This window comes from Mustela putorius, unplaced genomic scaffold (assembly GCF_011764305.1).
Source record: "Mustela putorius furo isolate JIRA1106 unplaced genomic scaffold, ASM1176430v1.1 tig00003859_pilon_pilon_pilon, whole genome shotgun sequence".
NCBI lineage: Eukaryota > Metazoa > Chordata > Mammalia > Carnivora > Mustelidae > Mustela > Mustela putorius.
Window position 1 is genome coordinate 20,539,748 of NW_025422011.1, and position 15,724 is coordinate 20,555,471.

At 35.8% G+C, this 15,724-nt stretch overlaps 1 protein-coding gene across 1 annotated transcript in view; it reads right to left on the minus strand.

Annotated features, from left to right (window-relative positions):
- LOC101680762 (zinc finger protein 133-like) overlaps positions 1-14,870 on the minus strand; it is a 51,699-nt gene extending 36,829 nt beyond the window's left edge. The window contains exon 1 of the mRNA XM_045066119.1: positions 14,373-14,870. The gene's annotated coding sequence lies outside the window, so the exon portion shown is untranslated. The remainder of the gene's footprint in view (positions 1-14,372) is intronic.
- Positions 14,871-15,724: the final 854 nt, after the last annotated feature.

Genomic DNA, 15,724 nt, shown 5'->3' on the forward strand with positions numbered 1-15,724 from the left:
GTCCCTGCTCCATGACTTACAACTTACTCCATAAGCTTTGTAAACTAGTTGATAGAGATTCAAATGTTCAAAACTGAATGATTTTGAGATCATAATTTTGGAACAACAAAAAAGGGTGAAATGCTTCTTTTTTGGTTCTACAAATTAATGAAGAATGCATATATATTGAATGATATTCGAGACAAGGTTTCAGATCCTTTTCAGGAGCCTAACCTTTTGCTGCCCATCATTTTAATTTCAAAAACAGCTTTTCAATGCTATGTATCTAACATGGTGGGTTGATTTAATTTTAGAACCATGTTGTCATTCTCCCTTGATGCTAAAACAATAAATATGAAGCAGTTAATGGACTAATGTGCAAACTATGCTATTTTCTGTTCAATAAATATATCAGTGGTATTATGCATAGCAGATCTCAGGAAAAGGACTATTGTTTCACCTTGAGTTACTTAAAGTCTATATAAAAGATTCAAACTCTGAATTTAAATGAAAAGAAAAAAATAGATAAACTTGAAACTAGAAGTCACAATAGTTGAAAGGATAGAATCTTTCTACAGAAAAGGGCAGTTGAGTTGGGCCATGCCTGGTTAAACCAGTCTCGTGCCATTACATTGGGTGGTCGCTGGAAGAGACCAACAGATAGGACTTAAATTACAGTGTGCAGCCTGTAATAACTATGCTTTATTTTGTTTTCCTAATGAAATGCAGCAATTAAAACCTCTATCACTTGGCAGAAAACAATGAAACTGGCCAGCTAAATTCTGGAAGCACTTCCAGAATTCAAGGTCATTAATTTGAGGGCCAGAATTATATATCCAACAGAATTTTTTTTAAATGTAAATTACATTGTCTCATTCTTGTCATAAATAACAACAAAAAATCAGTTCACCCCCTTCTTTCTCCTTTGCTCCACCTAACGAGCATTTTGATAAGTTTTCACACAGAGTAAATTTCAAAATCTTTACCTTATTTAAACAAAACACACCTATAAATAATAGCCACAATTTTAGCTAATGTTTTCTCATGCCCTGCTTCTAAAGGCCAAGATTTGAGATGGTTTATTAAGATCTAAAGTTTTGATGCAGGCATACACTTAGAAACAAGTCAACTGAAGATTATGCACTCAGAGAAATTAGGTAAATCCTCATTTGAACTATCAAAGTAATAAGTTATTTCCTTTGGGTAATTTACTTATAAATCCTATTTACTAAGATCCTTAATTGAAACCAAATAAATGATCTAAATGTACTACTAATCTGATAGGTTAAGCAATATGACCAAACCTGCATTATAATGTATTATTAAGCATGAACTATCAAAATTAGTTCAGCTTTTAGAATTAATCTTTTCTTAATCAGCTTTTAGAATTAATCTAAATTCCGAGCTTGATTTATATCAAGGAATTTGGAACTTATTAAGTGAACTGATGTAATCACAAATCATTATTCAACTTTTCTTATATATTGAACTCATTATTGTTTAAAAAAATGGCAACAGGGGCGCCTGGGTGGCTCAGTGGGTTAAGCTTCTGCCTTCAGCTCAGGTCATGATCTCAGAGTCCTAGGATGAAGCCCCACATCCAGCTCTCTGCCCAGCAGGGAGCCTGCTTCCCCCTCACTCTCTGCCTGCCTCTCTGCCTACTTGTGATCTCTCTCTCTCTGTCAAATAAATAAATAAAACCTTTAAAAAAAATGGCAACAGTGCTCACGTACTTGGATTATAGGAGGCTTTAATTTTTGTCTTTATACTTTTCTTTAATTTGAAATGAGTATATATAATGTGGTATGCTGGAAATTAAATGTTTCTTAAAAAAGAAGGAACTTATTTCCTAAAGTTGTATATTTGAGAAGTTTTACTAATATAAGGTATAGTTCAGTAGGACATATAGTTTAGACCAGAATTATAGTTCTTAAAGAGTTTGTATATAAGAATAAATAGAATTACATGAGAAATATATATACTGAAAAGTTTAACATTAGAATTAATGTATATAATGGAATATTACTCAGCCATAAAAAAGGAAATCTTACCATTTGCAACAATGTGGATAGAACTAGACAGTATTATGCTAAGCAAAATAAGTCAGTCAGAGAAAGCAAATACATGATTTCAATCATAATTGGAATTTAAGAAACAAAACAGATGAACTTTGGGGAAGTGAGGGAAAAATAAAATAAGACACCATCAGAGGGGGAAACAAACCATAAGAGACTCTTAACTATAGGGAACAAACTAAGGATTGCTGGAGGGGCGTTGATGGGGGAATGGGGTAATTGGGTAATTGGGTGATGGACATTGGGGAGGGCATTTGATGTAATGAGCACGAGGTGTTATATGCAACTGATGAAACACTAAACTCTACCTCTGAAACTAATAATATACCATATGTTAATTAATTGATTTTAAGTAAGATTTTAAAAAATAATAAATAGAAGGTAATACTTATGCAAGCATATGGCAGATTCACCCTATAACGTGATGCTAGCTGAAAGCTAGTCAGGAAGAGACTTCTTAGAGACAATCAGATGATCTGCCTTGAAAGAAAGAGGAAGTATGAATTGGATGGTTAGTGATGGAGGTAGGCTGGGTCTGAAAACTCAGGAGTGTCCTGCAATACCAGCCAAAATATTCCTTGACTTCACGCAGGATAGAAATCATATGCAAGCCAGAGAAAGTGAAAACAGAGTTTTGTTAAACAGCTTAAGTGATAGAGTAGAGCAGATGGAGTGTCTGGGAGACTCAGGAAGGAAAGAAGAGTGAGTCTCTCCATCACTTGGGGTTGGGGTTTGTATTAGAAAAAGGTCTAAGAGGGAATCCAGGGTAGGTTCTGATCAAAGCTGAGTGACAGGTAAAGAGCAGATATTCTTTAAGGAGTACTGATGATCAGCTGAAATTTGTTTGCAGCTGATGGCCTGGAATGTGTTTGGGATCTGGCTCTCTTTAGGTGTTATCATGTGTTTGGGGGCCTAGGACAAAACTCAAAGAATGATTAACTTTCTTGCTTCCCACTTAGAGTGGGAGCTTAGCTTCTGTGGCTTATTCACATGCAAAATATAGAAGATGAGTCAGTGGGACCTAGCAGAAAACCAGCAGAGAAGGAACTTTTCTAAAATGGAGTCCCCCTCAGCTTTCCCACCTCAGAAGTATAGGAAGAATCCATGTCAGGTTATTATTATGTGGCTGAAAGAAACAAGGTAGCAAGTTGCAGTTTGTGTGTGTGTGTGTGTGTGTGTGTGTGATTCACAGAGAAAGAGACAGAGAGAGAAGGCAGAGAAAAAGAACATAGTAAATATAAATGAAGTAATTCCTAAATGCAAAATTAGGAGGAACCAGAAGATATTTTTTTAAAAAGCATGTTGTCTACTTCTTAAAGTTAGAAATCTGGAATAGTTTGACTCTGTAAATTTGTTTGAAAGGTATCATAATTATATGGACAGGACTAAAACTAGAAATACAACTGAAACAGAATTTCTTGTCAAAAGTATGATCATAACACTCATGGGACTCAATTAAAACATATCATATTCTCCCAGTGTATTATATAAACACCAAAAGACACAGCATCTTATAAAAGTAGGAATAGTGCTTAGAAGTCAGCTGAGAATACAAAAAATCTGACTTTTTCTTTTCAAATATATATATGGCACGTATATATGTCACACTTGCCAGACTCAAAAATGATCCATGCAGGGCATCGAGAATCCTAAGACTTGGGACTCTGCCCTCAAAAGACTTTCTGTCTAATGGAGTACCTTCTACTTACTTCTCATGTCTGGGATTGCTTAGAGAGACACACTTAACATTATCAGGGATATGTTAATATCTTTAAATCATATGATTAGATGCATGGTTCAGTTTTTATTATTTTTAGGAAAATGGAGAAACACCCAACAATTTGACAAAGATGCTTGACAAGAGTTCCTAGAATTAAGTAAGTGGAACATACTGATATTCATGCTATAATCTATATTTTCTTCTATACAATGATATATATTTTGTTTCATTTTTAAAGACTTATTTATTTGAGAGAGAGAGAGAGAGCATGAGTGGGAGGGGCAGAGAGAGAGAAAGAATCTCAAATAAACTCCATGCTGAGTGTGGAGCCCAGTGCACGGCAGTGGGGAGCAGAAGCTGGGGACTGGATCTTACAAGCCTGAGATCGCTGCCTGAGCTGAAACTAAGAGCTGGATATAACTGACTGCACCACCCAAGTGCTCTTAAGATGATATATGTTTTGACACAATTTAAAGGCCAGTACAGTAGAGGTGATGTTCTTGTTTTGATGACATGAGGGAAAGCAAGGAGGTTCTATGGTTTCCTCCCATTGTACCGTCCATGTCAGACTTTTCCAGAAAAATGATGACCTTTTATTAAAACCTGTTACTTTTCATCCTTATAAGACAAAAACAAAACACACAGTGGACTAGTTATTGGGTACTCAAAGTTACTATGTGAAATTAATTTGCTTCCATTTTTTTTTCTTGAAATAATATAAAATAAAAAACAGTATTATCCAGCACTTCAGTTGGCAGAGATGAAAGATGAGTGGCAGAGGGAAACTGTTCATTCCTTGGAACATTTTACACTTTTTGCCCAGGAAAGTAACACTCACCCCCCCAAAAAAAAAAATCACTGGCATATTAATATCTTCTAAATATAGGAGGAATAAAATCCTACAGTTTGACGCTTCAGAATGGTGTAGAACTGATCACAAATAAATGAATGCATAGAGAGTCATATGAAGTGGTTGTGGGAATCTTATTTTATGAATATAACTAAGGAAAACTAGGGGGCGCCTGGGTTTTAAAGCCTCTGCCTTCAGCTCAGGTCATGATCCCAGGGTCCTGGAATCTAGCCTTACATCGGCTTTCGGCTCAGCAGGGAGCCTGCTTCCTCCCCTCTCTCAGCCTGCCTCTCTGCCTACTTGTGATCTCTGTCTGTCAAGTAAATAAAATCTTAAAAAAAAAAAAAAAAAAAAAGAGTGTCAGCTCTGCCCCCTCAGAACTAAGGAAAAGTAGCTCAAATTTCTTTGAGAGTATTTCAGAGAAGTTAAACTGGAACCGCTTCCAACATCAAACTTATTTGCTGGATACTAAGGTGAGAATATGGGAGAGAAAAAGAGGCGGCCAAGGAGTCATCAATATATAACATTTTCTTAAAATAGAATACAAATAAATGTGTAGTATGATGGCTACAGATCTGAGGGCCCAGTAGAGAACCCCAAGTTGCCTCCTTTTGGAAGGACTACAATCAACCATCTGCTAAACTCGCTTGAAGCAAAAATTACCAAAAGTTGGTAGAGTTTCCCTCTTGCCTGTGAAGTCCCTCTCCCTAACAAGTCATTTCATACTTAACAAACCAAGAAACTAACAGCAGAACCACAGCGCAAAGGAATAAAAAGCTTCTGCAGAATAAAACACAAGCCTTCTCAAGCATCCCACTGGTCCTTTATTCACCAAGAACTAAAGAACACTTCACATTACTTCTTTGAATATCTAAACATTTTTTCCTTGTGAAGAAAATTATTGCCTGTCTTGGAATAGCAATTTAATGTTTCGACAGAATGAAGGCATTTTAAAAAGTGCAGTCATTCTATGCTGTATCCATTAAACCAACGCATGTTTACTTTCGTTGACCACGGTTATTTGTGCATACCTTAAATGAGCTTCTATATTGGTTATTATTCGTATCATTAAATCGCTTTTTACTGACTTTACCTGCCACCTCCTGAAGGGAAGAGCCAATTGTCAAGACTAAATAGCTTTCTTATGTCTATGGGATTTGCCACTTCAAAAAAAGCAAAATGCTTGGCTTTTTCCTGAAGGCTGAGTAAAGAAAGTCTCACCAGGGCCCTAATATATGTTCAATATGGGGAAAATTATGGACTAATAAGTGCAGCAGTGCTTCAGCTATTAAAACTGTTCATGAAAAGGTGAGATTGGACAAAACCTTAAAATTTATAAGATTTCATACTTAAATGAAGACCTTTTATCTTTGTCATTATATTATACAAGGACTATCATTTTTCTAATTTCATACGTTACCTTAAAACAATGTTGCTCTTTTGATCTACTAAATAAAAAACAGCAAATACTGAATAATACATTTTTGAATCAATGTCTTCAATCTCACGTTCCCCAACATTTGAAAAGAACTCAGTACTAGCAAAGTGGGTATTAGAGATACTGCTTTACATAGAACTTAGGTTACAAGACGTTTTGAACTAGAAAATCCTTTGTTACTGAGGAGCTAAGCCGTTTTCAGAGGCAGAAAGATGAACTTGCCACTTAGTGCTACAGCAGTTTTTGCAAGTGGTTCTTGTCTGAACCTGAGTGGCTCAGACTCTAGCCTGCATCATAACTAAATGTAAACAAGGACTGTTGAATGTAAAGAGGGAAGGGAACAGGAGGAAAAAGAGAAGGAGGGGAAAAGAGAATGACCTTTTATTAGAGTCAATTAAATCATAACCTCTTTGGCAAAATGAACCATGGATAGCACCATATTCATTTTCAAATAGGCCCACAGGAATGGAGTGCCATAAGTTTTCAGGAGTATAAATAATGGAACAGTAACATACCAACAAGTTATACTTTGATTCTTTGGGTTTTGTTTTTCAAGACCATTCTTGCATTTTGTTTTGTTTTGTTTTCTGGATGAATTGACAGGGGAGGATAATTTAAGAAGAATCTATCACAGCCTCCAGATAAATTTATATTTCAGAAACTTCCTGCCCAAATTCACTAGTAGAAATGTCTACTCTAATTTTTTGTGCTAATACACATGCAAATTTTTGAAATAAAGACTTTATCCTTTGTCTTGTGAAACTTTACAGTAAAAAGTAATTGTAGTTAGTTTTCTTCACCTAATTTAACCATTATTATTATTCTGGCAGCCAGGAACGACAAAGATTTCTGAAACACTTAAATTATAAGATGCTCAGAAGGCAAATATACCATTGCAACTTTAGGAATGTTATTTCCTCTGTCTTGAATATTATTGCATCATGAGGGTTTATAAATTACGTATATAAAAATATAATTTTTATAGTAAGTTTTAGCATATATTGAGAAGCATCTGCCTAAGTGCATAATTATGAGCATTTCTTTTTTTCTAGAAAAATAAATATGTGATTATTAAATTTCAGCTCGAGAGTTAGAAAAAGGGGCAGAAAGCTCCACAGAAAAACTATGATTTAAATTTGGCTGTTTCTTTGTAAAGTCAATTGAAAAATAATTAAATACCTATAAATGGAGCAAGATATAATGATACTGAGGAACTGCTTTCTTTAAAACAGTCCATATTGTATTAACTTTATTGGAAAATAATGTATATTAGCGGCGTCCAATTTTATTTTGTGAAGTTCAAATATTTTCATGTGCAAAGGAAGACAAAGCAGAAAACTTGAGAATGATCCAACAATCCTTATACTGAAAGGAAAGCCCAGTTACACTAGATTGAAGGATAGTGAAAAATTCCTTTCTTTCCTTTTAAGTTCTCTGGCTGGCTAATAATAAAACTGAAAAGGACAGATTAACAAGAGAAAAACAAATTTAATTTCATACCTATGGGAGTCCTGTAAAAATATGAGACTCCTAGGCTGGTAAGTAATTCAGCTTTATATACCAGTCTGAGCTTAGGAGAAAGGGGCAGAGGACTCGGACTCCAAAGGAGAGGAAGACAGTTTACACAAAGTTGAGAAGAGCGAAAGTTTGATGAACAAATGGTTCCTATACCATGCGAAAAAGTCTTTTTACTGGTAACAGTTCTCTTCCTGGTTCAAGCCCCCTATCTAAATTCTTGTAGGCAGTTTAGGGGAGAGGTAGAAAGCTTTCCTGATCTCCTGGGTCTTAACTGCCTTCCGCTCAGAACAATCCAGAAGTCAATGTGGCTCACTTAGAAGGGCAGATTCTGCTTCCCCTCAGATGTATTGATCACTATGTGCACATAAGGAAACCATTTTAGGTCGAGGAAAGAACCAACCAAATGCATTACAAGGGAAAGTTTCTAGCACTCACAGGAGACCTAGAATAACACCAGTTCCCATAAGCCATAGTGGAAAATCTAATAATTCACATGGCAGTGTGCTAAGAAAGAACTTGCCTTGGCGGTGGACAAAATTAACCCTAGGCTGGACATCCTTCTGGTCCTAGCTAGTTAAACATAAAAGCAGAACCTAGACAGATAAGTCTGTTTCCAAATAACAGCATTCTAGAACAAGACTCGGAACATTTAAAAAATCTAAAAATATGCAGTACGAAATAACGTCACCTTTACAATGCACTGCCATCCAATTAAAAATTGCCAGATATTCAGAGAGACAGGAAAGCACAATCCATAATGAGAAATTCAGTCAATCCAAACTGAACCATAGTAGCAAATGATTGAATTAGTAGATAGGGTTATTAAATTAGTACGATTTTATTACATGTCTTCAAAAAGATAGAGAAATCATAGAACATACTAATCAGACACAGGAGATATAATAAAACCACAAATCAAAATTCTAAAGATGAATTTTTATTTCTCATTAACTTCCATGTTCATAGAATTAAAGCAGTAATTTTATATAAGCCTATAAGCCAATAAAATAGAAGATAGTCAGATGTCAAAGTTGAGTCCTTGAAAGGTGACGAATCCAAATTGAGATATGTGCCATAAAGTATAAATAGATTTTAAAAACTTAGTTTGATAAAATATTATACATTTTGATAATATTTTATGTTGATTACATATTGAAATGATAATAATATTGATATTGAGATAAATATAGTATTAACATTGACTTCATTGTTATCCTTTTACTCTTTTTAATGGCTACTATAAAATTTAAAATTCCTGGGCTCCTGGGTGGCTCAGCGGGTTAAAGCCTCTGCCTTTGGCCCAGGTCATGATCCCAGGGTCCTGGGATCAAGGCCCACATCGGGCTCTCTGCTCAGTGCAGAGCCTGCTTCTCTCTCTCTCTTTCTCTGCCTGCCTCTCTCCCTACTTGTGTTCTCTGTCAAATAAATAAATAAAATCTTTAAAAAAAAATTTTTAAATTCCTATGTGCTTGTATGTGTGGTTCACACATATCCATTTCCAATAGATAGCATTGGTCCCAGAGAGGCGGAAATTGGGTCTTAAGGAAGACAACCTGTCCACAATCACTATGGAAGATACTGCAAGGGCTGATACCAAATTCAAGTCACCTGCCCCCACATCCATAACAGGGAACCTCTTGTTCTTCAATGATGATTTCCAAATCAATGATGCACATATACTATGTACTCTGACATACAGTTATAAAGAACATGAAAGAGGAGAGTGTTTCATAGGGCCTGAGCGCTCTTTCTGCATAAATAGTTCCTTATGTAATGATCATTGTCTTTTTTAATTTATTTTATTTCTAATTTGTATCTATACGCATGAGATAATTATGGCCTTATTAAAATCTCTTTTGCTCAAATGTGTTTTAAAATTTTCATAATAGAAAAAAAGGCTAATTAAGGATGTAAAAACTGCTGAGGCATAAACTGTAGCAACCAAAATTTCAATGATAAAGCATTGTTAAGGGATTAGCACAAATTAGTTTTAGTTAAGCTAGGGCACTAGGCACAAAGTGGCTAGAGTTATATCTTCTGATTGAGAGAAACTATCCACATGATATTTACAGATTTAAGAAAGCTGCCTCAATTATGTCTTGTTCTTATTTGGGAAAGTAAGAAATCTTCTGTAGAAAGCTCAGATCTCCTACCTAGAAAAATGTACACATACATAATCTTTGAAGTTGCAAACAATTTCAAAGGGCTTATGCCAGCCCATCTTCTGACTTTCAGATCCCTGAAGCACAGGGTAAGAACTTCTCCGTTGTACCTTTGTGCCCCTGCTCTCCAACCCTAAGCAGTAAGTGCCAGTATAAAGGTGCATTATGTAAGTTTTTTACTGTTTAATGCTTACAGATGATTGGAATAAATACATAAAATAAGTAACTCTCCTAGAAAGAAGAACAGGCTCTGTCCTAATATTATTGGTAAAGAAAAACTGAAAGTGTTACTGATTTGGAAAGAAAAGAACAAACTGGAGATGATATATTAATAGCTTGTAAAGTAGACTTTAGTTGAAAAAAAAGAATATTACCAGAGATATGAGGGAAGTTTCTTAATGATAAAATGGTCAATTCATCAAGAAGAAAAACCTAAGAGTGTTTGCCTCTCAGAAAGGCACTTCAAAGAACATGGTGAAAAAAAGTTGACAGTACTAAATCCTTAATCCATAGTTGGGATTTTTATAAGAATATTGAAATTTTGAAAATTACTACCACAGAAATTAACTTAATTTACATTTATGAAGCACCTTGCACAACAAATGAAAAAAAGAAACCACACAAACCCCCCCCACACACACACATTATTTTCAGATACACAGGAATATTCATCATGATATATTATATGCTGGACGATAAAATATGCTTCAATACATTTTACGTGATTAAAATCATACAGTACATTCTCAGGAAAAATGAATTAATGCAGAAATTAGTAACAAAAAGATATTGTAAAAATTCCCAAGTGATTGGAAATTCAGTAGAATACTCCCAAATAACCATAGGTCAAAGGAGAAAGCATACAAAAAATTAGTCAATATTTCAACATGAATTTTAAAAAACAATAAAACCCCCCAAATTCATGAGGAAATGTTAAAACAGTTTTAGAGGAAAATTTATACTTAGATTTAATACTTAAAAAATAAAACAATTTGAAAGCAATTTAAAAGATTCTACCATAAGAAACTAGAAAATTAAGAGCAAAATAAACTCAGAGTAGGTACAGGAAAGAATATAAAGAGAAGAATGGGAATAAAAATAACAAACAAGAAGAGAAATTAACATAGTCAATAGAAGATTTTTGGGAGGAAAAAAGGAACTTGAAAAATCCCAAGTAAGATTGATCAAGAAAATAAAATTACTAAAATTATGAATTAGAGGATATGGCTATTATATCTATAAATATTATAATTTTAAAAGGAAATATGAACATCTTCATACTCCCCAAATTCAACAATTTAGATATAATTGACACTCTTTAAAGAGCACACTTACTAAAATGAATTTAAAAAATAGAAAACCTGTTATCTATAACTATGAGGAATTGAATTATTGTCATCTTCTTTCAAAGAAAACTAGGCACTAATTAGCTCACTGCTATATGCTATCAAACATTTAAGAAAGAAATCACACCAATCTTACAAAACTTTTTTCAGAAAGTAGAACAATATATAATTTTCCAAATTATTTCCTGAGACCAATATAAAGTAGTAAGAAAACATGGAAGGAATATTACAACAAAAGAAAATATAAAGCAATACCATACATGAACATAACACAAAATTCATCAATAGGACATTAGAAATAAAAATTAATGGGGCGCCTGGATGGCTCAGTCAGTTAAATATCCCACTCTTGATTTTGACTCATGATCTCAGGGTCATGGGACCAGCTCCACAATGGGCATGGAGCTTTCTTGGGATTCTGTCTCTCCCTCTCCCTCTGCCGTGCCCCCCGCCACTCTCTCTGTCTCTGTGTCTTAATTAATCAATTAATTAAAATAGGACCTAGCAATGTCTAAATGACAAAATATTATGACCAAATTGAGTTCATCCCAGGAATGCATGATTGTTTCTACAACCAAATATGAAACTGTTACTCAACATAATAACAGTACAAGTAAGAAATATGTTGTTATAATAGATGAAGTAAACGTCAAAAGTTAACACTCATGTGTAAAATTCCCAGCAAAAATAGGAGAAGAAGGGACTTTTTCGTCTGGTAAAAGGACCTTATAGTTATCAAAATACTAAATGGTGAAATATTAAATAATTTCTCCCTGAGATTGAGGAAAAGTAAGGGTGTTCATACTCCTATTCAGTATGTGCTAATGAACCTAGTCAAATGAAATTACTTAGTGAAATAAGACAAGAAAAAAAAAAGCACATAATAATTGAAAAGAAAAACACACAACCATATTTATTTCCAGACAAAATAGTTGTGTACATAAGATATGTTTAAGGACTCAACAACAAAATATGTAGAGATACTATGCAAATGTCACAAAGTTGAGGGATACAAAGTAAATATTCAAGATTTTATCATATTTCTAAAAATTGACAACAAACATTTGGAAAATGTATTGCCATTTGCAACAGCACCAAAATACATAAATTGCACTGGATTAAATTTAAACCAAAATGTGCAAGTCTGATGCACTAAAAGTTATAAAACATTGCGGAAAGAAATTTTAAAAGATCTGTATAAATGAAAGATATATCGGACTTATTGCTTGGAGGATTTATAATTGTTAGAGTGTCAATTCTCCTCAATCTTTCCTGAAGATGCTTTGTTATTTGAATCGAATTCCAGTACACATTTTATAGATCTAATAAACTGATTTTAAAATATTTGTAGATAAACAAGCATTTTGAGAAAGAAAAAAATTGAAAATTACATCACCTGATTTTAAGAAGTTCTATAAAAATATCTTAAAGTACATAATTCAATTTATAAATATAGATAGTAGGTCAATGAAACAAAATCACAATACCAGATATAGACCCACACAAGCACAGTGAAATGCTTTTCAACAGACACCAGTGCAATCCAATGGGGAAAGAATTGCTTTTTAAGCAAATAATGTTGAAATCGCTTACTGGATATCCATTTGGAAAAATAAAACAAACAAACCAAAAATGCCCTGACCCCTATTTCTTACCAAACACATAAAATTAGAGCTGATCACAGGCATAAAGATAAGGGCTAAAATGGTGATGTTTCTAGAACTGAATATGCAAAATATTTTTAAGACTTTGTGGTAGGAAAATTTTTGTTAGATAAGGAAAAAAAACCGTTAATCATTAAAAGATGATTCATTGGATTTCACCAATATGAAAAAATACTTGCTTTGCAAAGAGCATGATAAATAAAGTGAAAAGGCAAACTATAATTTAGAGTTGCTAAATGGGGAAGATTAAAATTCCAAGTGTTGTGAATGATGGGGAACAGCTAGATTGCTCTTGCCTTGCTGGTCACACTAAAAAATGGTGCACTTTGAAAAACAGGTGGCCTCTGTTTCATATTGTTAAATTATACCTATTTTATAACCCAGCAATTACAGAGAAAGAGAGAGAGAGAGAGAGAGAGAGATTCCCAAATACCTGAAAAAAGATTTACAAGAATGTTCTTAGTAACTTTATTTTATAAGGCAAGGCTGAAAACAATTCAAATGCCCCAAGAGTAAGTTAAAAGCTAAAACATACTGTGCTTTCTTCATGCGATGGAATATCACTCAGCACTAAAAAGGAGCAATCTACTGATTCGAAAATACACATGAATTTGAGACTTTTTTACTAGTAAAAGAAACTGTACAAAGCGTATATACTGCATAATTCTACTTATAAAAATTTAAAGAACAGACAAAATTAACCTATGGTGGCAGAAGTCAGAAAAGTGTTTACATTTGAGAGGGTGTTTCCTGAAGGGGGATACTCAGGGAATTTCTGGAGTGATGCACATAAATATCCTGTATTGTAATTTGCATATGTTTGTCCAAACTCAGTTTGGCTGTTCACTTAAAATTTGCATAGTCTCTTACCTATAAATAATACCTTTAAAAGGCCACATCTGGAGTCAGTGAGAAAGCCTCAGTATTCTAAATGTTTCTAACTATAATTGGCCCTGTTGCTGTTTATTTAGCTCAGGTCAGAGGACACACAAATGAAAGTGTATGCATTCTTTCTCTACACCACTTAGCTTCCTCCAGAAGTTAAACCTGGTCATTGCAGAGTTCTGTGCATTTTTTCTTTCTTTCCTTTCTCTCTTCCTCATTCTCTCTCTCTCCCTTCTTCTCTCTCTCTCTGTGTCTCTGTCTCCCTCTTACTTTCTCTCTCCCCTCCCTCCTTCTTCCTCTCTCTCTCCTCTCTCTTCTCTTTTTTGTACAAGGTTTCAGGTATCCTAGAACCAGTCCTCTTTCTCTGGCTCTCTACACCCCAAACCCAAGCACCTGAGTTTGGAGGCTGCTGCTGCAGGGACATTCCCTGGTAACAGTTTCCTCCCTGTATTTTGATTCTATCCTACTTCTTTGGTCTCTGTTACTTGTAGACTGTATGCTCATTACTCTTAGGGCTGGAGAGAAACATGTCTTTGGTAAGAAAAATCCTTTGTCCTCCAAAAGGCCTTTATGGCCCCAGCAGATCAGAATCCTGATCCCAGCAACTCTCTAACAGAGGCAGGAGATGCATAGAGCTGAACTGTGTGCTTTTGGCTCCCATAAGTGACTCACACTAGGACCAGCCTCACACAGGCAGAGCCCCTGGGCTCCAGTCCCTCGTGCTCCCGGACTCACCTGGTGCTGAGGCCCAGCGCGAGCAGCGGAGGCAGCAGGGAAGTGCGCGGGGCTGAACTCCTTGCTGTCGCCTGCCGGGGTCCTCCTTCCCTCGCTGCCTGCGCTCTCCCTCCTCCTCCGGTGTCCCAGGAACTCACGATGAGCAGCCCTCTTCCGCGGCCGACAGGCAGAGACGGACTGACCGACCTACGTCTCTTAAAACCAGGAGCCGGGCGCCTGGAATCCGTTTCGCCAGTGATGTCACCGGCGGCCTAGGAGAGCCCTGCCGGGGATCGCTGGGCGCCGCTGCTCCCAAGGCCAGAGGGTGCGCTGTCTCTCGCTTGAGTTGGAGAGTGGAGGGGGTGCCCCGCGCGCTCGGGTCTCCCGCTGCACACCCAAAGAGGCGGATTCTTGGGTCCGGCTTCTCTAGAGGATGGGGAGGGTCGGGCTTGGGGGGGATGGTGGGGAAGAGAACTCCAATCTGCCAGGAGTGGAACCTGAGTGCGCCATAGGAGGTGACACTGAGTTCATTGGGAAGGACTGTCGCAGGCTTAGAGTCACAGGCAGGTGTCCCTGACCTGATTACCCAGTGTTTGGAAGACCAGTATGTTCCAAAGAGATTGTCTAAAATATTATTGTGATTAAAAAGGCATAGTAATCTGAGGCAAACTCTAGAGGGGGAAAGGGGTTGAGGGAGGAGTGAACAGCATCCACAAATGTATACTAAGGCCAAATGGCATTTGCCAACCCCATACCTGGACTCCTTCCTTTTGGCGAGACTCATCACATAGAAATAATAAAATAATAAATAGATCAGTAATGAATGCAGAGAGGTGGGGTTGCCGGATTAGGGTTATTATGCTTTTGATTTTTTTTTATCTGTTTCAAGTTTCCTATAAAACTGCAGCCCTCAATAACTTTTATTTTGAAAAAAAAAAATCTCATTTCCTTTTTTAAAAAATGTCTAGTTATTTGTTGGGACAAATGCATATCCTCTCCTATTCAAAGTTTTATTTTGAAGAGAAGCAGTTTTGCTAACCCACTGTCTTCTTTTAATGAGATTTAAATTTAAAACATAAATACAGAGTAGACATAATGTCTTTAATATCCATTAAAATATATGAGTAGTTTTGCAAGCTGTGTACCTGCCTTTGGGTAATAGTAAAATTCACAACCGATATAACTAGGCATATACAATTGGACTCGCATGTGAATTGCATATTACTTGGGAAGGAAACCACAGCACACTTTGTTAACAACAGACTCTGGAGACTTCTACTACCATAAGAGATTGGGACTTTCATCTTCAATTACATTTATGTTTAAAATTACAATTAGGTGTAGTTTTCTCTATTCTTCTCACTAACTACAAA